This window comes from Euprymna scolopes, chromosome 24 (assembly GCF_053919585.1).
Source record: "Euprymna scolopes isolate OS-2025 chromosome 24, ASM5391958v1, whole genome shotgun sequence".
In the NCBI taxonomy this organism is placed as follows: Eukaryota; Metazoa; Mollusca; class Cephalopoda; order Sepiida; family Sepiolidae; genus Euprymna; species Euprymna scolopes.
In genome coordinates, this window is record NC_136505.1 from 87696250 (window position 1) to 87723749 (window position 27500).

The 27500-nt window shown below is 30.9% G+C and overlaps 1 protein-coding gene across 1 annotated transcript in view; it reads left to right on the forward strand.

Moving 5' to 3' along the window:
* LOC145246821 (pleckstrin homology domain-containing family G member 5-like) overlaps positions 1-27500 on the forward strand; it is a 1071747-nt gene that overhangs the window by 830 nt on the left and 1043417 nt on the right. The window lies entirely within an intron of this gene.

Consider the following 27500-nt stretch of genomic DNA (forward strand, 5'->3'; position numbering starts at 1 on the left):
GGTTCACCTGGAATATTAGTTAGGTAGGACTTCAAGTCCCCCTGTGTGGCACCTATAATAACTGGTATGATTGATATCTCTCTAAGATTCCAGTTTCTTTTCATATCATACATGAGACCTTGATATTTGGTCTGTTTCTACCTCGAAGCTCTGTCCAGACCTCCATCATTAGGGACACTCATTTCAACCAAGGTTGCAACTCTCTCTGACTTATTCCATATAACTATGTCGGGTTTCACAGCAGCATTTTTAAGGTAGGTGGCTGTAGGGATTACATGGTTGTAATGTATGGTATATAAGTCATTTCCAACTGTTCTTTCAGGTTGATGTTCCCAGGATTTGCTGCTACATTGGATGTTTAATTTTTTACAGAGGGTCCAATAGTGGAGGTACTTACATACTCCATTATGTCCCGCTGTGTAGTAGCCATTCCTTAAAAGAACCTTGCAACTTGATACTAGATGGCTCACACTTTCCAATTCCGTGTGGCAGAATCTGCATTTGTTGTGTGTGTGTGTGTGTGTGTGTGTGTGTGTGTGCGCGCACGCGCGTGTGTGTATGCGTGCGTACGTGTGCATAAAACATTTTTAAGCGAATTTGAGTTTTTCCAAATGGCCCCTCCCAAAATTAAGAATGGCTTTCTAAAACCTCGATTTGGAGTTATCTCCTCTATTCCTTTGGAATATTTTCAAGATGGCGTCACGAGATCATAGATAGAAGTTTAGACATACAATTAGATTTTCTTATTTGAAAATAAATTGTTACGGGATTTTTGGTGTACGATACTTTTGCGGTTTGTATAGCATACAGATTAATTTTTCATTTTTTTTTATGAGAATAATTCTGAAAACACACACACACACACACACACACACACACACACACGCACGCACGCACACACACACACACACACACACACACACACACACACACACACACACACACACACATAAAAGGTTATCGTCAAGTCTCGCATGTCTTTGTTTATTTTCGCCTTCTGCTTATCGTTGACGTTCTGCTTCACGATGAATGCCCCGGGGAATTAACAAACAAACTTGGATGTTTTTTTTTTTTTTTTTTTTTTTTTCAGAATAATAAAATATTTTAAAACTGGTAAACATTAATCAGAAGGGACTTTTCCAGGGCATTCGTCGTGAAGCAGAACGATCAACAGAAAATGAAACTAAGCAAAACAATGCGGAACTTGATGATCATAACAATAGCAACCCCCCCCCCAAAAAAAACAACAAAACAAGTGAAACATGCATGGTCCCCCGTGAGTGCACGGTTAACGAGGCCAAAAAAATACCTAAGTTCAGTATTTGTCCCCCCCCCATTTAGCCCCCAAAGTCCCCAGGGAACGTCAAATCCTGGTGAAAATGAACAGACGGTGCAGTTTTAGGCCTTAACATACGTAAATTTGAGTTCTGTACCATGCAAAAAAAGAAATGACTAAATCCATCATTTGCCCCCCCCCCACCATTTAGCCCCTAAAATCCCCAAGGCCTTAACATATTTAAATTTGAGTCCAGCACCATGCAAAACTGCTAATAAATAGACATACACAGAAAATTTTGGACAAATATGGTAAAATAGTCCCAAAAATGGCGTGTTTTTATTAGCCCTAAAAGAGCCCCTGGAGCACACTCAAGAGTTATCGCGAAGTATAGACAAACAAAATTATATAGAAATCAGTTAGTTACAACTTTTCAGAAAGTTTTATAAAAATCCAAGGCATCAATTTTTCTAATAGACACAAAAGTGTCCATTTTAGCCTTTTTAACCCGAAAGGCACCCCTACTCATATCATGTTTAATGTTTTTGCAAAATTTCAAAAAAATTCTAAGGCGTAGATATTGAGAAAAATGCGGACAGACGAACGACCGAACAAATGGACAGGGGCGAATTTACAGGTCCACCATCCTTTTGGCAAGGGATCAAAAATAAATAAAATAAAATAATCATAATGAATCTTCTTCGGTCTAGAAATTCAAAAACGAAATCTATCAACTAATTGTTTTTTTTCCTCCTAACAGAATAATATATATTTGAACAAATGAGATCAGATTAAGAACAGCAGTAGTACAGAAGATATTAATATGTGGCACATGTTACTGCGGGACTGATTCTCCACTGATTATAACTTGATCGTCTTCAAATCCCATGTCAACAAATTCCTGACATGAATCATTCCATAAGTAATCCAACGAGTTTCATATCATTGATAAGTGTTAATACTCTCATAGTGTTCATCATCTATCGGCTGGGAATTGTAGCACTCATGATCAGTCGACGTTAGTAGCCTTCGACTAACTCGACAAGTAGCAAAACCGACCTCCTCATTGTAGAGATCGATAGATACCGTCGTTGTGTTCTTATTAAGTGCTAGACTTTGGAATTCCCTCCCTGTCTCTTGCTTTCCTGACTCTACTAGCATTAAGAAATTTAAATGTAATGTAATATCTCAATGCTTAACTCCCTACACAGTGTTCCTGTAGACACGGTTACAAATACAGGGTGTCTCAATAAAATGTATACACTCTTTAAATGACCATAAAACAACATTTATTATAAGAAAGAAAAATTTCATACATCAAAATACTGTGAACAAATATAGAAACCAGCTAATTATCGAAAGTGTTCAAATTATTGGCCATTGTGGTCCATGAACCGCTAACAACGCTCACTGATTGAATCGAAAACGTTCATAATCGGTTCAATCGGTATGTTGACACATTTTCTTTCAATTGTTGCTTTCAACTCATTTATTGTAGCTCGTTTTGTGGTGTGAACCCTGTGTTTAACATACTCCACCCACCAACTCACACCTAAAAAAAAAGAAAAATCCATCGGGGTGGGGTTAAATCCGGTAAGCGTGGACGATACTCGATATATACTTCGTCCTAGCTATCTGTTTCGCAGGTGACTATCAAGATATGCTCTTACGTCATGATGATAGTGGGATTAGTGCCCCATCCTGCCGGAAGTGCCATTCTTTATTCCTAAACATTTCTTGGGAACGTGGTATAGCGTATTCATATCGCAAGTTGAGATAATTCAAAGAGATTCCCGTAATGATCCTTACGTCCGAGTAATTATGGGTGAATAAGATTTAACAAAAAAAAAAAAACAAACAAACAAAAAAAAACAGTCTCATTAACCCTTATCCTTGAATGGCTCTTCGTCTTGATAAGTATTGGCTAAATAATATAATTTTAATTCCTCTCTAAAGTTATTGTCAAGACAGATTTTTAGGAGGTTGTTTTCTTGTTAGCACACCTAATAAAATAATTGTTGAACACAAAATCACAGAAAAAATAACAAAACCCTTTTTTATTGTTGGCCTTCGGACCAAGATCACAGTGTAATATCTGTTCTGATGCTACACTTCACTTTTTCTGTTCTCGGTCAGTGGAGGAGAAATCCTTCCAGACTGAGACAATTTTTTATTTTTGTTCCTTTTTGGGGAAGCTGGATTTTCCCCACATTAAAAATCGACCTTGTGTCTAACTCTGCCCTCGTGGGGAGGCAAGTAAATCGAAAAAATAACAAAACCCTTTTTAAAACAAAATAACGAAAGCAGAAACTTGACCATTGGATTGTGTCCAGATTTATAAAGAAAGAATAGAAGGTTCTTTTGGGTACGTCAGTCAGGAAGCCGTTCTTTGTGTAGTCCCAGGGTGGCAGCAGGTATTTTCGATGAAAATCGTCGATGCTGGAATGTCGAGGGGACAGGAACGAAAGAGAAAGAAAGATGTCTAGCTTCTTTGCTGGTCGGGTTCTATCTGATGCCTGACCGCAGTTCCCAAAAGGGGCTGAAGTTCCTTATGAGACATATAAATCAATGCGCCCCACCAACTGATTGGCCAATGTGTGATTGAATCAGCAAGGTGGGGGGGGCGTTGATTCACAAGAGAAAATAGATAATTTCAGAAATTAGATTTTAATATTAACGAATTTATTGCAAAATACGGATCGTGCTGAAATAATAACGTTATTACGTTTCTGAATTTTTGAGATGAGGATTGGTTATTTCAAATAACTTATTTGTATTCTTCGGACTACTGTTCTCATCTTGAGTGTCATTTTCACGACATTTCGATCGATGTAGCTTCCGACCTTCTTCAGGCGTATCTTGTCGAACTCGGGAGTCTACACGGAATTTCGAACGGAACTATTTATTTAATAAATAGCATGCCCTCGTTCCGTCAGCCATGACTGGACAGAAGTCCTAAGTAATTCACAATTATATTTCTTTCCTTATGTCATCTGTATATCGAAAGTCAACTTTCATTGGACAGTAGCTAAACTTTAACTCCTACCATCCATATAATGTAAAGAAAGGAACCGTCCGTTGCCTACAACACCAAGCGAAAGCAGTAATAGCAATACATAGTTAGAGATGAGGAGTTTAAGATAAACCCTAACCCGAAACAACTATCCAGAGAGCATGATATCAGCTTCAAGAAATCTGGACTAGACATCAAAGGGCACCGCTCGAAAACTCACTCCAGCTGTATAATTGTGAATATATTTAATAAAATAATTAAACAAAACAACTTTAATCGTGTTAGTAGGTGAAACATTGCCGCCATCTTGTTTGAACAAAAACGGAAAATTACCTCCCTTTTGAACTCTCCTGTGTTTTACGATCGTTTTCCTCAAATTATATTTTTTTTATTTTTTTTAATAAAAAATTTTCTACCTTATCGATTTTCGTAATTTTTGGATATAATCATCTTAAAAATATGAGAAATACGTAGCTACCATTGTTTTTATGTGAAATTCAGTTTTACGATTTCCGAAATCTCGTCCCAATAGTGTAGAAGTGGCAGATAAAGAGTTCCGTTCGAAATTCCGTGCAGATTCTCTAGTTCAACAGAACGATTCCAGAGTTCGACAAGATACACCTGAACTGAAATGTTGTCAAAATGACACCTGAGATGAGAACAGTAGTCCGAGGAATCCAAGTAATAATGTTTATTATTTAGGAATCCATCCTTAACATGGGGAGAGAGCGATGCGAAAAGCTTTTAACTATTCTGTATATGAAGGACTTGTCGGAAAAAACTTTTAAAACATGTAATCCATCTGATATTAGGGCAACATTCAAAAGCGATTTGACTCTCCGGAAACATCTTGTGCGAATCAAGCCCCATGCAAAAAATTATGGCTAAGAACTTTGTATATGAGATCCCATATAAATGTGGAAAACTATACAAAAACCTGTCTTTCCCTAAAAGTAAGGTTAGAAGAACATCATAAAAGCCGGAATATCTGGAGAGATTGAGACTAAAAAAAGCCGGAATACATGGAGAGATTGAGACTAAAACTTGCTGCTATGGTTTCAAATGATCTGAAATAACAGCAAGGGGAGACTTGATTCCAAATATTTTTCATATGTTATATCTCCCGTCTTTGGTTTTCATACATAAAGTAAATTTCACAGCGTATAAAGATTATTTGATACTGGAGATATTCATAATGGTACCCTATTTCCAAAAGAGGAGAGATAAAACATATAAGAAATATTTGGAATCAAATCTCTCCCTTTGCTGTTATTTCAGATCATTTGAAACCATAGCAGCAAGTTTTAGTCTCTCCTCCATCAAGACCAGAGTTTGGGATATATATATATATATATATATATATATATATATATATATATATATATATATATATATATATATATATATATATATATATTTGTTTAGCGTTTTTGAGGAAAGAATTCCAACAAAGTGTTCGATTACAAAGAAAAAACCTTTTTTTCGATATAAAAGCTTAATATTTATTTATTTAAATGTACAGAAGGCCAGAAAAACATTGGTACCGTCGGTTTCAAGCCAAACATAAGGGCGACCAGTTAATAGGAAATCGTAAATAATGTTAGACTCTCGTCAGCCATGTTGTTTCAAAAGTTTGAAATCGACGGTACCAATGTTTTTCTGGCCTTCTGTACATTTATATATATACTGTTTCAATTAATTTCAACACCAGCAAATTAATAGCTTCGCTATAATATTCATTTGCTAATATCTTTCCTCTGATGAGAAGAACACTTTTCTTTGAAACAACACAGATTAAAGAAATTTCAATATATCTTATTTGAGTATCCAATAAATTCATATAAAATATAATTTACAGTTTTAAATTTGTGTTCTTATATATATATATATATATATATATATATATATATATATATATATATATATATATATATATATATAAGGGGGGTCACCAACAATGTGTGTTATTTAACATTACTTTATCATTACGTGTTTTGATTTTTCATTGAAAATTATGTGTAGATCATTGTAATGTTTTTAAATCATTGAAATCGTTTTTAACGCGTTTCAGACGTTCTGTGAAGCGTCCTCTGCAGAAAGTATTTAAAATATAAGATATTTAGAATATACTCAAGATTAAAATTTATTTATATTATTTATATTTAAAATATAAGATATTTAGAATATACTCAAGATTACATTTTAATGTAAAAGAACATTTTCGTAGTTCATTTGAAATGTTTCCGAGCGGTGGAAACATGTGTGAATGATTCTACTTTTCATTCGTATGTCCAATTTTTATTTCTGATTCGTTGGGGTGGACTGCTGTCTTATGTCTCTCTCTCTCTCTCTCTCTCTCTCTCTCTCTCTCTCTCTCTCTCTCTCTCTCTCTCTCTCTCGTCCCGTGTTTCCACTTATCTTTCTTTGTTTTTTTCTTCTCATTTTTTTCCTTTTTAACTCTTACTTGAGTGGAGGTGAGAGGTCCATTGGTACTTGGTCAACTGGGTACATAGGGTAGGGTGTGTGTGTGTGTGTGTTTTCTTGTATTGGTTTGAAGAATGTGTGTTCTGTTTTATAGTATTATATAGTTATTTGCTTCCCTAGGAAGGCAACTGTGATCCAAGGTCGTTACTAATGTGTGTGTGTGAAGAGGGTGAGGGGACCAGCTCCTCTGAAATAAGGGTAGGGGTGTTTTCATTCAATTTTGATATTTATTTTTTGGATTCTTAGATTTTAGTATTGTGATTTTTCGTTTCAGTTTTAGACTGTTCGGGTATTCTTAATATTATGTTTGTTTAGATAAAGAGGTGTATTTATAAATATATGAAGGGGACTTTTTAATGTTTCTATTTATTTGTCTCCCCATGTGGGTATGGTCAGATCCAAGATCGGTTCTTAGTGTGGGGAAGGTCTCGTTCCCCAGAGGGGAGGGGGCACTTGGAGGGGTATAGGTATGGGAGTAAGGATGATAGTTATCTCAGTCATGAAAGATTTCTCCTCCACTGACTGAGGGATGGGGCGGGCGAGGTGTTGGAACAGATACTACACTATGGTTCTAGGTGTTTCCTAGTGTTGTTGGTTTCGAGGTAAAGTAGGGTTGGTATTGGTCAATGTGTTGTATTAGAGACAGGGGTGTTATGTCTGTGTGTGGCTGTATGCGTGTGTGTCTGTGTGTGTGCGTGTGTATTTTAATGTGTCGGTTCTGATTTATGTGTGGGTGTGTATATATATATGTACATGCATGCGAGTGTGCCTTGCATTTCATGTTTTCATGTGGAGGCTCTGTTTAGTTCGGGAGTGAATCTTGTTATGAAATTTTTTTCCTGTGTAAGTAAATAAAAATAATTGTTTGTTTGGAAGATTGACATTATTTTGAAGCTATTTCCACTGCATGTGTGTACGTGTATTGAAACATAGAGGTGTCTGTTATCTGCAATTTTGATGTTTCTCTTATGTAAGGCCACTCTATTGCTGAAATATTTGGTGGTGCCTATGTAGGATTTGTTGCATGCTGTGCATCTTAGTGCATATACTACATTTCTGGAGGTGCAATTTAGATCCTTTTTTATTTTGAATGTTTGTGTTGGGTTTTTGAATGTGTATGTGTTTCCTTCTATTATTATGTCACATACTCTACATTGCGGTTTGTTGCATTTTTTAATCCCTTTTGTAGTGTGTGGAACGAGTTTTGAGGAAGTTAGGATGTGTTTTAAGTTTTTGGGTTGGCGTTTGCTTTTTATTATTTTTGTTGTTTTAAGTATGTTGTTTAGTTTGTCGTTCTGACTGAGAAGGATAAGGTTTTTTGTTATCTGTGTAAATAGTTCTGGGTTGTAAATAGTGCTGGGATATATATTAGTGATGGGACGATTCCAATATTTTTCCCAATTCCGTGCTAAATTCCCGATTCCGATATAATTACCGATTCCGATTTTGATTCTTTATAAATTTCTGATTATTTTACTATAAGATTGTTATTTTCCCAAATTTTCGTAAAAACACATGTTAAAAATGCAGATATTTTCCTAGACGTCAAAATACACTTGTGGAGGATGATCTATCGATTTTAGCTTTACTGGTATTTTAAAATTAATAAATATTTATTATTTTATCATTATTAACAGGAAGTTTTTACTTTGATAAAAATAAAATAAAAAAGACAATTAAAAGAATCGTTTTGGCATTGGAAAATAGGCGATTCTGATGCACCCAAATCTTCCGATTTTTCCGATTCCCGATTCCGATTGATCGTCCCAACACACACACACACACACACACACACACACACACACACACACACACACACACATATATATATATATATATATATATATATATATTAACGAACCAATATTGTCTGCCATGGGACCCGATTCGTACAAGCATATGTTCCTTTTTCTGTGTTCCCCTTTCTGTTCCAGAATATTTTAAGCAGGTGGCTTTTCATTTAAAGGGATTAAGAAATTTAAAACGGTCATGTTAGAGCTTGCTCCTGGTTGCCCAGGTATACAATTTTTTTTGTTGAAAACTTCAACCCAACTTCAACTTCAACTTAAAAAAAAAAAAGAAAATGTTGTAACACATCGGATTTAACAAGCCAATATTATCCGCCATGGGACCTGATCTGTACACGCACCCGAAAAAAATTAAATTACAATTTTTAAGTAAATCTTTATAACGAAAATTAAAAATCAAATTTATATTGAAGCAATTTGCTCTCAAAATATCTGTCAAATTTAATCGACTAGCTTTGCTTGATTATTCAAGCAGTGACAGAGATACAGCCTCTTTTTTCTTTTTTGATTGCATTCTTATAAAAATCATTCTTGCTTAGGAAAGTATTTTCTGGAAGCGATTGTATGGAATTAAAACTTATTGTTCTCAACAACAATAAGCTGCTTAGGGTATTTTTTTACAATGCATGGATAAAACAAAATACTGTTAGAAACTCACCCAATAAATGTAACGGTAACATATATTGTGTTTCTAACAGTATTTTCTTTTATTTTTTATTTTTAAGTCGTTTTCAAGACTTTAAATATTTAGGTGTAAATTCGCGGCCATTTTCCTTGTTCTCACCTAACGCTCGACACTATGTTTTTCGAAGCGAAAAAACGTTTTTAAGTGATTGAAGCTACTATAAATTATTCAGCTAAGTAGAAGAGTAACTTATCTTGCCATTGATGAAATTTGTTATGTATTTGTGTTTTTTTTATCGCTTTTTAGAATCTCTATGGATTGTAAAACCTGCGCTAGATTTGTTATTTTATTTTATCTTGAATATATTTTTGTGCTAAAATAGATTTCTTATTGAGCTTTTATTTTTTAAAAATACTTTTGTGCAAAAAAAGATTTCTAATTTTATTGAGCTTTTTACTTTTTAAATATATTTTTGTGCAAAAATAGATATCTTATTTTGTTCAACTTTTTATTTTTGTGCTAAAAAGATTTCTTATTTTATTAAGCCTTTCATGTTTTAAATATATGTTTGTGCTACAATCTATTTCTCATTATATTGAGATTTTATTTTAAATATATTTTTGTGCTAAAATAAATTTCTTCTTTTTTTTTATCTTTTATTTTTTACATATATTTTTGTGCTAAAATCGATTTCTTATTATATCAAGATTTTATTATTTAAATATATTTTTGTGCTAAAATAGATATCTTATTTATTAAACCTTTTATTTTATTAAAAATATATGCTAAAAAGATTTCTTATTTTATCAAGTTTCATATTTTTCAAATATATACTTGTGTTAAAATAGATGTTTTATTTTATTGAGCTTTTAATTTTTAAATATATTTTTGTGTTACAATAGCTTTCTTTTTTATTGAGCTTTTTATTTTTTAAATATTATTTTGTTTTTAAAATATATTTTTTTAAATTTTATTCAGCTTTTTATTTTTTAAATATTATTTTTATTTTAAAATAGTTCAAAAAATTTTTTATTGAGCTTTTCTTAGATATAATTTTGTGCTAAACTAGAATTCTTATTTTATTTTGCTATAATAGATTTCTTATTTTATTAAGTTTTTCCTTATTTAAACATATTTTTATGTTTAAAAAGTTTTTTTTTGTAATTTTATGAGCTTTTAATGTTTTAAATATATTTTTGTGTTAAAATAGATTTCTTATTTTATCGAGCTTTTTGATTTTTTAAATATATTTTTGTGGTAAAATAGGATTCTTATTTTATTAATTGTTTTAAAATTTATTTTTGTGTTAAACTCGTTTATTTTATTTTAGTGAGCTTTTTATTTTTTAAATATATTTTTGTGTAAGAATATTTTTTTTTAATTTATTGAGCACTTTATTTTATGAATATATTTTAGTGTTAAAATAGATTTCTTATTTATTGAGCTTTTTACTTTTTAAATATATTTTTGTGTTAAAATAAATTTCTTATTTTTTCAGCTTTTAATTTTGTAAATATATATTTGTTTGAAATAGATTTCTTATTTTATTGAGCTTTTTTAAAATATATTTTTGTGTTAAATATATTTCTTATTTTATTGAGTTTTTATTTTTTAATATATTTTCGCTTAAAAATTGTTTTTGTTTTTAATTTTATTGAGCTTTTTATTTTTCTAAATATGTTTTGTGCTAAAAAGATTTTTTTATTTTGTGTAGTATTTTTTAAAATATATTTTTGTGTTAAAATAGAATTCTTATTTTATGGAGCGTTTTTTTAATACATTTTAGTGTTAAAATAGATTTTTTATTTTATTCATTTTTTGTATTTTTTCAAATATATTTCCATTTTAAAATAGTTTTCTTTTTAAATTATATTGATATTTTTCTTTTTGAAATATAATTTTGTGCTAAAGTAAAATTTTTATTTATTGAGCTTTTATTTTTTTAAATATATTTTCATTTTAAAATATTTTAAAAATTTTATTGAGCTTTTATTTTTAAAAATATATTTTTGTGCTAAAATAGATTTCTTATTTTATCGAGCTTATTATTTTTAAATATATTTATGTGCTAAAATAGATTACATAGTTTATTTAGCTTTTTATATTCTATATATATTTTTGTGTTAAAATAGTTTCTTTTAATTTTATTGCTTTTTTAAAATATATATATTTGTGTTAGATTTCTTATTTTATTGAGCTTTTTTTAAATATATTTTTGTGTAAAAATCGAATTCCTATTTTATGGAGCATTTTTTTTTTCAAATATATTTTTGTGTTAAAATAGATTTCTTATTTTATTAAGCTTTTTGTGTTAAAATAAATTTCCTATTACATTAAGCTTTTTATTTTTAAAATAAATTTTTTGTTTTATTGATTTATTTTTTAATGCATTTTTGTGCTAAAATATTTTCTTTGATTGAGCTTTTTTACACAATATGTTTTAGTGTTAAAATAGATTCCTTATTCCATTGAACTTTTTATTTTTTAAAAATATTTTTATATTTAAAAAGATTTCTTATTCATTGAGCTTTTTATTTTATAAAATATAATTCGTTAAAATAGTTTTTGTTTAATTTTATTAAGCTGTTTATTATTTACATATAATTTTGTGCTTAAATAAAATTCTTATTTTATTGAGCCCTTTTTTTTAAAAATATATTTTTATGTTCAAATAGATTTCTTATTTTATTAAGCTTTTTATATTTCGGAATATTCTTTGTAGCTTAATTGCCATATATATTTTTCTAACTTACTACTATATATATATACATATATTAGTGATGGGACAATTCCAAAATTTTTCCACATTCCTATCTAATTACTGATTCCGTTCTACATTTCCGATTCTGATTCTTTTAATATTTTAATATTTATAAATATTTAACTAGAGAATTGTTTTTTTTTGTATGTTTCTTTTTATTTTTTGTAAATTTCAAATAATTATATAAATCCCGGGTATATTTTTCTCAAATGTTTTCCTTGTAATGTATTGCAAATTGAAAGACAACAAAAGATTTATTTTGATTTTAAACAAAGCCAAATTGTATCAGTTTGTCGTTAGTATATAACATGCTACTTGAAAGTTTTCATAAACAGTTGAAAATAGTCGACGATTGGTAGGTAAAATGAGAAAACGATGTAAGAACAAAATATTAACAACGCCCTCCACCCATTGTTACGAACGAATTTCTAAATAATAATCTTACTATTTAGAAAACCATTTTTAACATGGAGAGGGCATTGGGCTTCGTTAGCTTCTATGAATGTTTAAATTTTATTTTAATTATATAAATTTGGTGGGTTATTAAATTGATTTGTTTGGCTGTAAAAAACAAAACAAAAATACAAAAGAGATGCAAATAATAACAAATAGCAAGACCTGTGGAAATTCCACAGGGGACTCATTCATATGTAATATATTGATGTTGGCATTCATGGCGTCAATGTAGATGCTCTGATATTATTGTAACTCTTGTTAAAACTGTAAAAGTATTTATCCAAGCTAGCAAGTACGCCTGGTGTATCCAAGTCGTTAAGTACGCTTAAATACGATATTTTAATTTTTGCAGATTTCGTATATATTATGATAGAGTTAATGTTCCTTTGATTTTTATATATTATAAAATTGCGATTTCAAAAATAAAAAATTATATCCATATGACTTGGGTGCATCAGCTTGAGTTCCTTCAGCTATGATCGAAACCGAAACTAAAATTTATGAAGAATTCTTAATAAAATTATTTATTAAAAAAAATAGATCACTGGAATTCTATCAGCTATAATCGAAACCAAAATATATGAAGAAATCTTGGTAAAATTATTTATTATAAGAAATGGGAATCCAACATTAAACAATAGTCACTCGAATGTAATCGTGCCACACAAAATAAATAACACACACGCTATCGTATTAATATATAGTATTGTTAGTAATTCATAAAAATCACGCCTCTTTCCTACTACTAACCCTAAGTACGGATGGCAATACAAAAAATAAAGCAATTACATGTGATTTTATGATTTTGCTGATCGGCCTTAGAATTAGTGGTAAAAATTACTTAACTGCTTAAAAAGTTATAATGTACCGAAATGAGATCAGTTTACATTATATTTATATGCACAACTGAACCCCCATTCTAAATTCTAAATTAACGTTTCAGTGCGCTCACACATAATCGCCTAAAAAAGTAGAATATCATATGTTTTGGGTATTTTAAATGTAAATGAAAGTTTTTTTTAAATTAACAAAACTTCTCAACTCTTCCAAGGTTTTGATAAACTTGTGAAATGTTCATCTATATTTTCACTTGTGTCAAAACCAAACAAAATATAAGGAATCATGGGATATTTCAAAGGATGTGGTGATCAGGCAAAACCAGCACCAGAAAAAAATTCCAAGCATGTTAAATCTTTGATATAAAAGTGTGAAGTCTCTAATCTAGTCATTTTTCAAATAGGTGCAAAAAGCTTTTTAAAATATGTGATATTGAATAGGCAAGTGAACTCTAGAATATTTACTTTGCTTATACAATAAAAACTAATAAAAACAAATTAAATTAGGCTTTGAGATCTGAGGATTTCCTCGATCCAAAAAGGTGCCATAAAACTTTAATTATTTCAGAAGAAGCCGATGACAAATACCCCAATGTAAAGCTAGCGCAAACGAAATTACCCCACCCCACCCAGAGCATTTAAAACTTATTAATAATCATATGAACTCCCTCGAATGAGGACACATAAACATTTTAGCGAATAGATGGGAAGCGATTACAAATGCAACAGGCAAATTATAAATGATTAATAAATAAAATAAATTAAACTCTGCTAATCAATGTTAAATCTGTAAATGACATTTATAATTCATTTTGTTACCCTTCTCAGTCTTATGTTGTAAACGAACAACTTCTAATAATAATAATAATAATAATAATAATAATAATAATAATAATAATAATAATAATAATAATGAATGTGCTTCTTTCATTTTTTATTTAAAAATTTAAAAAAAAATCGGTTTGGAATCAGAAATTAGACTATATTTTTTCCGATTTCGATACCGATTCCGATACCCCAAAATGTTCCGATTTTTCTGATTCCTGATTCCGATTAATCGTCCCAACACCCCCCCCCACACACACACAAACTCATACACACACACACACACAAACTCATACACACACACATACACAAACACACACACACACAAAAACACACACACAAACACATACACACACAAACATACATACACAAACACACACACACGCACACACACGCACGCACACACACGCACGCACACACACGCACACATGCACGCACGCGCACACACACACACACACACACATATATATATATATACATAGATTCACTAGTCAATTTTTTTTAAGACGGAATCGCCCGATCGGCGAAGACTAAATGCAATCAAACAAGCAAGATCCACAAAGTTATATGATTATATAGATATATATCACATTTTAATCTAGTTAAGACGTCTGCACGATTTTACCGTAAAAAATCGTTGGATTCAATGTCGTAACTAACACCAAAATGTTTAATATAGTACTTATCTCATAATTAAATGTTTTGGTTTCGATTCTAGCTGATCCAAGTCATATATTAGTCCTCGCGCGAAAGAGCAGGACACAAAATGTTTTAAATAATAATAATAATAGAATGACAATAACAAAGGCTTTCGCTGGCGAGGACTACTATTGAGCGTACCCAGTTATACAGTTCTTTTGAAATTTTCATCTCTATTTTTCTCGTTATCTACTGAATATTTTTAATGAAACCTATATGAAATATGTTCCTTATTAAATTTTAAAGATTCTCTATTCTGAAAGACGTTTAACAAAATTTATCCTAAAAAAGTTATTTTAAAGTTTTTGTTAAAAAAATTCAGATTTTCTCATTATTCAGACATGTATGACAAAGAGGGAGTTGCACAAAAGAGTTGTGGTGTGAGGAGAAATACAAACTGAAACAGAGAGAAAATTTAGACCTGTAATAATACAAAGAGGGGGTTGCAAAAATGAGTTGTGGTGTGAGGAGAAATACAAACTGAAATAGAGAGTAGGAGAGTTTTTATAAATACATGCAAAACCACATTCATTTTTTTAAATACAAATTAATAAATAAATAAAATATAATCTTAAAAAGATACGATACAAGTTAGAAAAGCATTTCATCCAAGGCATGAAAATTGTTAAACAAAATGTTTTTACTATAGACTTTAAAAATAAAGGTACAAGAATCAATTTGAAATTTATTCATCTTCAAAGTGCACTTTTATACATTTTACAAAGTAAGGTATAAAAATTTAATACCTTACTTTGTAAAATTTATAAAAGTGCACTTTGAAGATAAATAAATTTCAAATTGAATCTTGTACCTTTATTTTTAAAGCCTATAGTAAAAACATTTTGTTTAACAATTTTTATGCCATGGATGAAATGCTTTTCTAACTTTTATATATATATATATATATATATATATATATATATATATATATATATATATATATATATATATAATTATTTTTTTTTACTATAATAATTAAATACCTACAGGCACTAGTGTTTCATCCTTTCGGGATTCTTCAGTGCAGGGTGTCACGATTAACACCAGCCGAATGATTCGAACCCCGCGACACGAGACATCTCTGGCTCGATTAGCGGAGACCGTATCCAATCGGCTACCATTAACCGTGTGAAATAGCGTTGAATTTTAAACATTTTAATTTAAATGTTCATTACGTCAGTCAGACAGTGATCTAATCGTTATACGATGATCTATGCATGAGAGCTAAATTGACCGACTTTTAATTCTATATTATATATATTATTATTATTATTATTATTATTATTATTATTATTATTATTATTATTATTATTATTAATTTTGGAAATCACTACTATATATCGGGTACAACATATTAATCAATAGAGAATTGGCTCTATATCAATAAATACGAAATCTGTATAAATTAGAAAATCATGCTTAAGCGTATTTTACCACCGGATAACGCCGGGCGTCATGCTAGTACTCTTAGTCTTTTCTCAGTTCTTCATTTACAAAACTGTTTATATTTGGAATGAACACTTGCTCACTTTTATTCCATTCTCTCAATGTTTCATTTGTTTTCATTTTTATATGCACGCCCGGATACATCTTTCATTTTCTTCCTTCGTTATCACATAACCTTTACATCCAGTTTATATTAAATGTCGATGTGGCTCTTGGCAATCTTCAAAGGCATTATCGTCATTTAAAATGGTCCTACTAAAACCAGGAACCACGCCACAGTGCTTTGTTCTCCTTTTGTTTGACGACGGTATGCGAGTTCGACCTTAGCTTAAATTTGAATTCGCCCCCCCCCGCCCACTTCCGTCTTTATTGGAATGCCGATGATGTCATAGTATAAACAGATCTGAAGCTTGAAATTTCAATTCCAATGCATTTTTTTGAAACATTTCATTTCCCTTTGCACAATTTAAGAAACCATTGTTAAATATTTATCTAAATAATAGTTTATTTTTACTTTTAATCTTTTAAGAATTCATTGAATTCATGCGTTTCATTAATTTAAATGAATTTTATTTTAGATGGAATGTGTTTTTTTTTTGGGGGGGGGTCCAGATTTTTTTCATAACAACAAAAGAATATTTGGTTCTTTTGCAGAATAGTGGCTCGAAAAAAGTCTAAAATTTACGGCTCAAGCTTCAGAAGAAATTCAGCAAATCTTGCTTAATTGATATCTAATGACTAGAGCTATGACAACAGCATATTCTTTTCATTGTTTTGACCCTCGAATGTGTATCCGTTGATATCTTATATGCTTTTATATAGAGTGATGTGGTTCTCGGTTGATTAACTGCGTCGGATATATACTCGAGAGTCAAAACAATGAAAAGAATATACTGTTGCCCTACTGATGACCGTGGATCAAACTTCATGCGAATCTGAAGTATTTTATTTTTTTTATTTTTCAAATAACAAGTTGTGTTCATAATATGACCCTCTATGGCCTAGATTAGTAGGCCGTGCCCCCCAATCCCTTTAGAATTCTAAAAAAAAAAGAATTTGGAACATTTATTAATCCATGTCTACTATTTATTAAGATTTCACAAAAGTCGGAGGTATCCGAATTTTAACTAATACTTTCTACTAAATTAAACAAATGCAATGTAACTCTGATGTAAGAGACCTCTCATAAGATCCTACGTCTCTCTTATATCAGGGTTATATCCCTATCCAAGTGTCTTATATCCGGGTTGTCCTGTACATTGACCCAGGCTCTAATTTGGGACCAGAGAAAGTATCTTTTATATCCGTTTTTCTTATATTCGGGTCTCTTATATCCAGATTACTCTGTATAACAGTGGCCTTCGTTCCCTCCCTTACAGCTAGCAGCCGTATTTTAATTCTCGGTCAATTAGTTTAGGGGTGAATTCTGTCTGCAGAAATATATAAATGCATAAACATACTTTACTAATATATAATTTTTAAAGTATTATCATTGAATTATTTTCTATTAAATACTATCACGATAAAAAAAATTATTGGAGATAGGTCATTATTATTTTCTTTATCTAAATACCTATATAAAGTTGAGTTTTTTGTCTCGTTTAGACATTGATTTATATATGTTATTAGGTTGATGTGAAGGTTCTTGCGGATTTTTTAATTTTGATTTCAAATGCTGTATTTTCAAATAAGTTTTCAATAAGTTTAATTTATATATCATTTGAAAGAGCGCTTTTCGCTCTATCGTTTAAATTACAATCGTTTTAAAACAATTATGTCTTCTTTTCAGAAATACAAGCTGCAAAAAAAAAAAGAAGCAAATTCGCACAATTTTCTTATTTCAATTGAAGCTAGGCCGAAAAACTGCTGAAACAGCTCCCAATATAAACGAAGCATTTGACCCAGGAACCACTACTAAACGCACAGCACAATGGTGGTTTAAAAAATTTCCTGGCGGCGACAAGAATTTGGAAGCTGATAAGCGTAGTGGTCAGTCTTCGGATGTTGACAACAATCAATTAAGAGCCTTAGTCGAAGCCAATCCATGCACAACTGTTTGATATCTTGCTTCTGAATTAGACGTAACGTATACGACGATTTCCAACCACTTTCGAGGATAAAAAAAAAAACTTGATAAATGTGTGCCTTACGAATTGAACAAAAAACAAACCAAAAACAAACGCCGTTATGAAGTGTCATCTTCCCTTTTTTTACGCAACAAGAACTACCTGTTTCTCGACCGGATTATAACTTGTGATGAAAGATGGGTTCTCTACGACAACCGGTGACGGTAAGTCAGTGGTTGGACGCTCACGAAGCTCAACGACACTTCTCGAAGCCAGAGTTGCACCAAAAGAAGGTCATGCTGACTGTTTGATGGTTTACGACTAGTCTCATCCATTAGTTTTTTTTAATGCAGGCGAGACCTTACGGCAGGGAAGTACTGTCAACAAATGGATGAAATCCATCAGAAACTTCGACAACAACATCCAGCATTAGTGAACAGAAAAGCCCCAATTTTCCTCCACAACAATGCTTGACCGCATGTTGCTAAACCGACCCTGCAGAAGTTGAACGAATTGGGCTACGTAACTCTGCCTCATCCACCATACTTTCCAGACCTCTCACCTATCTATCACTTTTTCAAGCATTTCGACAAATTCCTGTGTGAAAAATGCTTCAAAAACCACCAAAACGCAGGACTTTTTTTTTTACGTTACTCGCATAAATACACTTGTTTTGTGTTGGCAAAAGTCTGTTGATTCTGATGTCGATTATTTCTATCAACAAACTTTTGTTTGAGCCGAGATATGTTCATTCGAATTTAAAAGTTAAAAACTGCAAGAATTTTCGTGCCAACCTCATATTTCACAACCAAAAAGTTAACAAAACAAAATTAGACTCAAAGAAATAAAAAAAAAAACGTCGTGAGGTTTAGGTCTATTGTCATCCTTGTCACTGTACCTTTGATTTGTCTAAGCTATTCTTAGTTCTCAGTCACCAGAATACCACATTCACACTAAGATTCCCACTCTGACATTGATATTAAAAGCCTATTTTTTCTATTTAAAAATTATTTAAACGAACTTCTTAATATAGCTACTCTGTTATGGATATGCGAGCGATTTCATGAAGATTAACTAATTTTGATATTCTTTTGGATAACGAGCGTTAGTTAATTACTTATTAATTTTTTATCGCTGCTTATTGGATGATAGATTCTATTTCACTATTACGCTGAATTCTTTTTATGCATAGTTTTACATTCTGCATAATAGCGTAGAATTTAACACGAAAACGTTCAAGCACACGGAAATATTCACACACACACACACACACACACATATATATATATATATATATATATATATATATATATATATATATATGACCTTGTTAGTGTGTGTGCGAAAACTCTCTACCAAACTCCTATGTGAATATTTGGTTTACAGAGTTGAAACTTGATATATAAATATTTGGACATGTAGCACACTTTTGATTTGGTTTTTAGCCGGCAAAATATGCTGCTAAGAGGTCAGAATTAAAAAAAGAAACAGTTGACTTGAGAAATGTAAGTCGAATAAAACATTATTCCTGCTGTTTCTTTTGCGCATGCGCAAAATTAAATATTCACAACTCAAAGTCTCTTAATTTTTAACCTTTCATATCCATCTGTCCCTAGCTCAGACAGTAACAACGCTGGAGAAATAAATAACGACTAAAGCTCAAGCACTGGTTTCGACAGCGGATGATACCTAAGTCAATTTTTAAAAATAACTTTTTAAATCATTACTATATATTGGATTATAATCAAGAAATAATTGACTCTATAGTAATGAATACGAAATCTATAACGTGTTCGTTACACTCGAACCGCGTCGTTACATTTTAATCAAGGGACCCACACGTTGTCTGCTACTGTCGCAGGAACAAACAAACAATCAAGGAAGGACATAAAAATACGACTCAGCATATTTTTTAAGTGAATACAGAAAGCATTTATTCCAGTAATTTCCGACAACGCACTTCACTGTTTATTTATTTATTTGCGGATTGTTGTCTTCATCTTCATAGTCCGCAAACAAATAAATAAATATAAAAATTACTCATCTCATATGATTCTAATAAAATAATATATAGCACTTCATTGTGTTTCAAAATATCAGTCACACATCAAACATGTCTGCGAAGATGCTCTTTCACGCACGTGTTTTTTTCGTCGTCTGCCCTTCTGTTTTTTCGACCACGCGACGCATTTTCTCTCTCGCCGCATTCGAGTCAAAACACGTCCGATCGCTGCCTTCGCTCCACTACCTGTAGTCCTTTTCTTCTGTCTTTTTTCTCCACCTTCCCGTGACGCCAGCGCATGTACACTTGCTTAATTTGCATATATGCTAAGACGGCTACTGCTGCTGCTAGTATTTTCGCTAGTCAGCTATCATAGGCTGCTGCTGATTATCTCACACGCGCCTATGCACGCTATGTTACAAATATACATGAATTAAAATAATATTTATGCGTATTTTATGACCGGGCAACGCCAAGCAGCGTGCTAGTTTTATTATATATAAAATAATCTTGATTTTTTTTTCACTGCCGCTAGAGTTTCAAGCGGAAAATAATCGAACACTTTCAAAATAAATCGTTCACTCGCATCATTTGCAGAACCTAAATATTTCATCTATACTCTCTCACATTACCTTACATTAGTAACGATAGCACGTTCGCTTCCATCCTTAATATATTACCCAATATTAACCGGTCCTGGATATGACCTTAAACTATATCCGATGGTGAGGCCCCAGCTTGCGGACTTTGAGGAGTGTGAAACAACCCTTTAATTGACATTGCTCCCAGGTCCACTCTGACCCGAACTGATAGTACCTGTTAGGGTCCCAACTATGGGTTAAATAGAAACCGACTTAAAAAAAACAAACAAACAAATATACTCTATTAAAAAAATTGTCCTTCAAATCACTGGATTCAGCATTAAATAACCTGAAAAGGGTTGATATGCCGTAAAACAAAAACAACCAACAAACCAACCAATATTAACCAATAACTTATTTTCTGAATTTATTTTACCACGTCGTTATAAACATTTTTAAAAATGTTATTTTATGTCTGCTTTTTTCTCATTTCAGTTGACAAAAACAGGTATAATCAACGTTTAACTTTTAATTCGATTCTATTAATATGCTTAATCTTTTGTCGCACGTCGGTCATTTCAAGAGAAATCTAATATATAAACGGCTATGGAGACAGACAGACAGACATATGTCTGTCTGTCTGTCTGTCTGTCTGTCTCCATATGTTCAAACTCTATCTCCTCCGAAACTAAAACTCGCAGAGCAGCGCTAGGGGCCTAAAATGATTCGATTTTTTATGTGTCTTTAGCTGGTTAAAATAGTTTTTAAGGGTAAAAATTGGATCAAACTTGAAAAAATCGTTATACATTTTGTAAATTCATCTTAATTTATTTTAAATTTTTAATCAGTTCATGTACGTATGACGTTAGTGCAGTGGTAACGCCACCAGCTTTGAATGCTACAGTTTCGGTTTCGATTCTAGCTAATGGCACCTAAATACTGTTTTTTTTAACTTTGAAAATCACGACATATATATATATATATATATATATATATATATATATATATATAATATTATTATTATTATTATATTAATTAAATACCTACAGAAACTAGTGTTTCATCCTTTCGGGAATCTTCAGTGCAGGGTGTCACGATTAACACCAGTTGACAAATTCGAACCCGGCAACACGAGCCATCTCTAGCTCGATTAGCAAAGACCGTATCCATTCGGCTACCATTAACCGCGTGCAATAACGTTGAATTTAAACATTTTAATTTTAAATGTTCATTTACGTCAGTCAGAGAGTGATCTAATCGTTATACGATGATCTATGCATAAGAGCTAAGTTGACCGACTTAATTCAATTGAAAGTGCTCAACGATAAGAAACGAGTTTCTTAAAGGGGGCTGACATAATTATTTACTATGATAATTAAATACCTACAGACACTAGTGTTTCATCCTTTCGGGAATCTTCAGTGCAGATTAACACCAGTACACACACACACACACACACACACACACACACACACACACACACACACACACACACACACACACACACACATATATGGTACTTGTGCATTTAAAGAACAAGACGTAACCCAGCATTTGCTCGACTTTGTCCGGCGCATGACGCCAACAGCTCGAGTTTTGCTACTATCTGACGAAACATGGTCATCAGCCAATCAAAACGCTGCGCGCTTAGTTTCAACTCGACGCGCGTGCAGCAGCAGACGAGAATATATATATATATATATATATATATATATATATATATATATATATATATATATATATATATCTGCATATATATATATATATATATATATATATACGAAATCTGGACAAATTAAAATATCATATTTAAGCGTATTTTATGACCGGGCAAAGCCGGACGCTCTCTCTCCCCCTCCCCCCAACCACTTTTATACTGCGTCAGTTATTGCTTGCTTCTGTAAGCATAATACGCTATATTTTTTCATTCCTTAAACATCATCTGTCAAAACACATTGTCTTCTTTTATTCGTACTGTTTCTTTGTCAAGTCTCACTACAACAAGGCAATTGTTCCTTGTTAACAACACACGTTTCAGCATATTCTGTTTTTTTTTCAGCCCACACTACAAAAAAAAAAAAAAAAAAATGAATAGAAAATAACTTCGTCTTAAAACACAATTTGATAAGCCGACATTAATGAATACTCACGCGACTTCTAATTATTTAGCAATTTCTTTGTTTTAACCAAAGAAAACTGCACCCACAATTTCGGTTCTTAAGTTGGAAGGCGGGGGAGGGCACGTTCATTAAAACATTTCTTTTATTTCTTTTTCTAAATTAAAAAACGAGACATTAACATGTTCATTACTTCATAGAATATGTATCTTTCCTTCATGTAAATTCGATATCTGTTGCAATTTTTTTTTTTTTAATTCTATTTTGGTTATTGAAATTATTTACTTTTGCACAATTTAAACATACATTTATACACAATTAAAACATATATATTAGTGTTGGGACGATTAATCGGAATCGGGAATCGGAAAATTCCGATGCTAAAACGATTCTTTTAATTGTCGTTTTTTTTTATTTTTATTTTATTTTCTTTAAACCAAAATCTTCCATTGCTGGTAATAATGATAAAATAATAAATATTTATTGATTTTAAAATACCAGTGAAGCTAAAATCGATAGATCATAATCCACAAATGTATTTTGACGTTTAGGAAAATATCTGCATTTTTAACATGTTTTTACAAAATTTGGGAAAAATATACAACATCTATAGTTAAATAATTAGGGATTTACAAAGAATCGGAATCGGTAATTGTATCGGAATCGAGAATTTCGTATGGAATCAGTAATTGTATCAGAATCTTAAAAAATATTGGAATCGTCCCATCACTAATATATATATATATATATATATATATATATATATATATATATATATATATATATATATATACTTTAAGGTATTGAAATAAAATAGATTACTGGTTAGTGAATCTAATGGTTTCAAGTTTTATAAAATACTGGAAGAAAAATTTCTATAAGACAATCCCAGCCAAATAAAATTGCTCAATATACTAGGCAGAGTAAATAAAATATATGTTCAAATTTCATTTCAAAAGAATCACTTTTAAAATAAAAATTTATTGTTGGAACTAAGAAATAAAGAATTTTTGCTTTCAACATTCATTCCTTTTCTCTATATCTCTTAAAGGGATTTCATCTTTGATATTTTCTCTGTATATGCTATTTAGCAAAGTAATTTCGAACAAATATTAGTATTTTGCTAGAATTTTTCCTCTGATGAGATGTACTTACATTGAAAATCCATGGATTAAGGATTCTATTTTAAACATTGTATTTTTTGGTTAAAACAATAATTTTTTATTTTGAAAAGTGATTATTTTTAAATGAAATTTGAACATATAAACTACATATATATATATATATATATATATATATATATATATATATATATATATATATATATATATAAGCGCAAACAGTTAATAAAACATGTTAAAAACCACTTTGAAAAAGAGTTAAAAACATATTTAATCTGTAAAGGAAACACTTGATAAGTGGATAGTCCTTAATCCGCAGAGTTTCGAAAAAATACTTTCTTTCTCATCAGAGGGTAGGAATTAGCAAAATGCGGGATCGGATTTTGCATACAAAAGTATTTGATAAAACTGAAGTAAGCCAAAGATCTTACTTGATAAAAAAAAAGTGAAGCATAGGGAATATGGGGAAGAAAAAGGTGATTACACGTGAATGTATAGTCTGGTGGAAGGTAAATAATCCAATGACGGCAAAATCCAAAAATATAACTCGATGAAAGTTAATTGAATTTCCATTTGCACAAGTAAAATCCAAGGAAATCACGTAATTGGAAGATGGTCCAAAAAAAAAATCCAAAATGCCGAAATCCATGGAATAATTCACAAATATGTACAATGAAAAGGGGGAAAATTCCAATAATATTAATAAAAGAAAAATAAGATATGCTTTTCACATGGCTGCCGAGACATAATGTAAATAAGAAAGATCAGGGAAGAAGAAGAGGAGAAAAAAATTAAAAGGTGATAGAATTAAATATAAAATAGAAAAGCTAATGTCAAAATGACCCAGACAAAAAGATGTTAAAAGGCGCGAAAAAAATATAGGGCAAAAAAGAGGTCAGATGAAATGTACAGGTTATTACTAAAGAAAATGTATACAAGAGTTGTTAAAAGACACTAAATGGAAAAATAAATAAAAAAAATAATAAATAATAAAAAATAATAAATAAAAAATATATAAAAAAATAAATAAACAATGAAATATAAAATAAAAAATAAAACTTTTTAAGGGGAGAGGATGGCCGGTATCTGCAAATTCAGGATAAAGCAAGTAAGTATGTAAGTAAATGCATATAGTAAAATATAAGTAAATATACATACAGGATATGACTGTGTAAGTAGATTGATATATTTGATAGATAGGAATATTTAAAGACTAAGACGGAAATTGCAGATAAAAACCGACCAAGCAAAGAAGAAATAAAGAATTAAAATTAAGGCTTATTAAGTTATAAAGTATTAAGAAAGTATGTAGAAAAATCGATAAAGTTAAAGAAAAAGTATATATCTATCTGGAAGGTTAAAGTAATAACTATGTAATTTCAAAATTACCATAATTAAATTTGGACTTATGTTTACAGAAAGAGATCAGTTCGTTTTTAGAATTTATTATATTGTTACTTTGAGGGGAAGTAATTATAGTTATAGCTTCGGTTGTCTTATACTCCAAGAGTATAAGACTTAACTTTTTTTATGATAGTCCATTGGATTGAGAAGGGGGTAATATTAGAGTTAAGTTTTTTAATTAAAGTGGTTAGAGAAGTTCGTTGGTTATTATTAGAATTATGGTTGTTAAAAGAAGAAATGTGGTTAGATATTCTTTTCTTAATTAATGTTGAAGTAACGCCGATATATGTATGTACTTTATTAAAAGCTCGAGGTCTGATATTAATACTAATTTGCTCATTTGTATGGGTTAAATAGTTTGAATTTTGTTCATAGTGTTCAACAAATGGTGGGACAATGATTGTATGAGGACTGTTTTGGAGGGGATAATGAATGTTGTTGGTGTTAGGATGGTTGTTAGGAGAAATATTATTATTCTCGTTATTATTATTATTATTATTATTATTATTATTATTATTATTATTATTATTATTATTGCTAGTTGTATGATTGTAGATTGAGGGGCTGCTCGACTGGTATATTGGATTAGTAACTATATCAGATGGAGGATGGGAAGAAGGATAACTTGAAGACGAAATATTAGTGTCTGTTATGGGAGGATTGCGTGTGAGCTCAGTAATTGTGCATGAATATATAACATCTTTATGGATGCAATCATTATTGAGTGGGCAAAGATGTTTGTTATTACAATTACAGTTAGTTTTGGGTTTAATTGGGAAAGGGATTTTTTGGGCTGATTTAATTTTTTGTTATTAGATGTTAAGCTTCTTTGTGCTAAATTAGGCATTGTTGAAAAAAACCCTGATTGAGTCTTTATTGAAAGTAGAACTATATCTGTGTGGGTATTTGAAAGAGTTTTGTACAATGTTGAAGAATTCCTTAGGTATATTAGTTTTGACATTTACGCTAAATGGAGGATTAAACCAAATATTTTTCTTTCTCCTGATGCGACTTGGTTGGTTAGAGGTATTGCGATTAGTATTTTGGTTTGGATTATATATGTAGACTGGTTCATTATTATTGATAGCGGCAGATCTTGTTATTTGAACTGGTTTCTTACGAGTCATATTGTGTGTGATTACAGATTTAAGGCGGCCTACAGGAGGAGCATAATGGTTGTATTTAATCTTTTCCTTGTGTCCTGAGCTCCTTAAGGAATTATTGAAGAAAGTAGCATTGAGATTACTTTATAAATATTAATTCTTTAATATTTATAATATACTTTAGTTTTACCATCTTGGATTATTTTGATAAATTTAATTGTAATTTTTATTATATATATATATATATATATATATATATATATATATATATATATAAATAATATATATATATATATATTATTTATTCGAGGCTAAACAGTTACATATGGTCGCTACAAAACCCATCGACGCCACAAAAAAAAGGAAAAAAAAAGAACTCTTCAAAAAAAAAAAAAGAAAGAAAACTATAAAAGTTTTTATTAAGAGTTCTTTATTCCTTTCTTTCCCCTTTTTTTGTGGCGTCGGTGGGTTCAGGGTCGCCTGAAGAAGTCTCATTGACGTAAACAGATGGCTGTTTGTAGCGACCATATGTAACTGTTTATCATCGAATAAATAATGAAAAAATATTTTGTTCTTGTTATTGAGCAGCCTCGTTGTATTCATTCGTCGTGACTTTTGAACATCTCAAACCGATATATATATATATATATATATATATATATATATATATATATGTGTGTGTGTGTGTATATATATATATATATATATATATATATATATATATATATATATATATATATATATATATATATATATATACGTACTCATGAGCTATGGGGAGACCAATAACACTCGAAAATCTGTGATCGTCCAGGCGTGAAAACATCATTTGTTGTTCCACAATATCGGTTCTCCTTGTAGATATATTCCTTTTATT